The sequence below is a fragment of the Arachis duranensis genome, unplaced genomic scaffold, assembly GCF_000817695.3.
Source record: "Arachis duranensis cultivar V14167 unplaced genomic scaffold, aradu.V14167.gnm2.J7QH unplaced_Scaffold_354584, whole genome shotgun sequence".
Classification (NCBI taxonomy): Eukaryota; Viridiplantae; Streptophyta; class Magnoliopsida; order Fabales; family Fabaceae; genus Arachis; species Arachis duranensis.
In genome coordinates, this window is record NW_026264910.1 from 28265 (window position 1) to 31071 (window position 2807).

The window sequence follows — 2807 nt, forward strand, 5'->3', positions numbered from 1 at the left end:
AAAGCCAACGTCCAAATTTGATGGAAGAAGCATCTCCGTTCCTGCCATTAGAGCCAATAACTTTGAGCTGAAACCTCAGCTAGTTGCTTTAATGCAACAAAACTGCAAGTTTTATGGACTTCCATCTGAAGATTCTTATCAGTTTTTAACTGAGTTCTTGCAGATCTGTGAGACTGTAAAGACGAATGGAGTTGATCCTGAAATCTACAGACTCATGCTTTTCCCTTTTGCTGTAAGAGACAGAGCTAGAATATGGTTGGATTCACAACCCAAGGATAGCCTGGACTCTTGGGATAAGCTGGTCACTGCCTTCTTGGTTAAATTCTTTCCTCCTCAAAAGCTGAGCAAGCTTAGAGTGGATGTTCAAACCTTCAAACAAAAAGATGGTGAATCCCTCTATGAAGCTTGGGAAAGATACAAGCAGCTGACCAAAAGATGTCCATCTGACATGTTTTCAGAATGGACCATATTAGATATATTCTATTATGTCCTATCTGAATTTTCGAAAATGTCATTGGATCATTCTGCAGGTGGATCTATTCACCTAAAGAAAATGCCTGAAGAGGCTCAAGAACTCATTGATATGGTTGCAAACAACCAATTCATGTACACTTCTGAGAGGAATTCCGTGAATAATGGAATACCTCAGAAGAAAGGAGTTCTTAAAATTGATGCCCTGAATGCCATAATGGCTCAGAACAAAGTGTTGACTCAACAAGTCAACATGATCTCTCAAAGTCTGAATGGATGGCAAAATGCATCCAACAGTACTAAAGAGGCAGCTTCTGAAGAAGCTTATGATCCTGAGAACCCTGCCATGGCAGAGGTTAATTAAATGGGTGAACCTTATGGAAACACCTATAACTCATCACGGAGAAATCATCCAAATTTCTCATGGAAGGATCAACAAAAGCCTCAACAAGGCTTTAACAATGGTGGACGCAATAGGCTGAGCAATAGCAAGCCATATCCATCATCTTCTCAACAACAGACAGAAAATTCTGAACAAAACACTTCTAATTTAGCTAATCTAGTCTCTGATCTGTAAAAGGCCACTTTCAGTTTCATGAACGAAACAAGATCCTCCATCAGAAATTTGGAGGCACAAGTGGGCCAGCTGAGTAAGAAAGTCATTGAAACTCCTCCCAGTATTTTTCCAAGCAATACAGAGGAGAATCCAAAAGGAGAGTGCAAGGGTATTGATGTGATCAATGTGGCCGAATGCACAAGGGAGGAGGAGGACGAAAATCCTAGTGAGGAAGACCTCCTGGGACGTCCTTCAAGCAAGAAGGAGTTTCCTATTAAGGATCCAAAGGAATCTGAGGCTCATACAGAGACCATAGAGATTCCATTAAATCTCCTTTTGCCATTCATAAGCTCTGAAGACTATTCTTCCTCTGAAGAGGATGAAGATGTGACTGGAGAGTAAGTTGCTCAATATTTAGGAGCTATCATAAAGCTGAATGCCAAGTTGTTTGGTAATGAGACTTGGGAAAGTGAACCTCCCTTGCTCATTAATGAACTAGATACCTGGATTCAGCAAACTCTACCTCAAAAGAAACAAGATCCTGGCAAGTTCTTAATACCTTGTACCATAGGCACCATGACCTTTGAAAAAGCTCTATGTGATTTGGGTCAGGGATAAATCTTATGCCACTCTCTGTAATGGAAAAGCTGGGGGTCATTGAGGTACAACCTGCCTTGTTCTCATTACAATTGGCAGACAAGTCATTGAGACAAGCTTATGGAATAGTGGAGGACGTGTTAGTAAAGGTTGAAGGCCTTTACATCCCTGCTGATTTTATAATCTTAGACACTAGGAAGGAAGAGGATGAATGCATCATCCTTGGAAGACCTTTCCTAGCCACAGCAGGAGCTGTGATAGATGTCAACAAAGATGAATTAGTCCTTCAATTGAATGGGGACTACCTTGTGTTTAAGACACATGGCCATCCCTCTGTGACAAAAGAGAGTAAGCATGAAGAGCTTCTCTCAGTTCAGAGTCAAGAAGAGCCTCCACAGTCAAAATCTAAGTTGGGTGTTGTGAGGCCACAACCAAACTCTAAGTTTGGTGTTAAGACCCCATATCCAAACTCTAAGTTTGGTATTGGGACTATACAACATTGACCTGATCACCTTTGTGGCTCCATGAGAGCCACTGTCAAGCTATTGACACTAAAGAAGCGCTTGTTAAGAGGCAACCCAATTTTATTTATCTAATTTTTATTTTATTTTATTTTTTTGTTATTTTGTGTTTTATTAGGTACATGATCATGTGGAGTCACGAAAAAAAATATAAAAATTAAAAACAGAATCAAAAACAGCAGAAGAAAAATCACACCCTGGAGGAAGCACAGGCTGGCATTCAACGGCAGTAAGATGCATCTGGCTGGCGTTCAATGCCAGAACAGAGCATCAACCTGGCGCTGAACGCCAGAAACAAGCAACATTCTGGCGCTGAACGCCTGGAATGTGCCTAGAGGAAAAAGCTGGCGCTGAACGCCAGTAACAAGCATGAAACTAGCGTTCAACGTAGAAACATGCTTTACATGGGCGTTGAACGCCCAGAACGTGCACCACTCGGCGTTTAAACGCTAGGATGGTGCGCAAAGGCATTTTACATGCCTATTTGGTGCAAGGATGGAATTCCTTGACACCTCAGGATCTGTGGACCCCACAGGATCACCTCAGGATCTGTGGACCCCACAGGATCCCCACCTACTATTTTCCCACCTTACCTCCTAATCCTATTTTGTGATGAGTATTCCCCATGTCACACTTCCCAACACTCTTTACCAATCACCTCA

At 41.9% G+C, this 2807-nt stretch overlaps 1 non-coding gene across 1 annotated transcript; it reads right to left on the minus strand.

Moving 5' to 3' along the window:
* Positions 1 to 346: 346 nt before the first annotated feature.
* Positions 347 to 450, minus strand: LOC127744434 (small nucleolar RNA R71). Its single transcript, XR_008005423.1, has one exon. It is a non-coding gene; the product is annotated as a small nucleolar RNA R71 (small nucleolar RNA).
* Between the last annotated feature and the right edge of the window lie 2357 nt (positions 451 to 2807).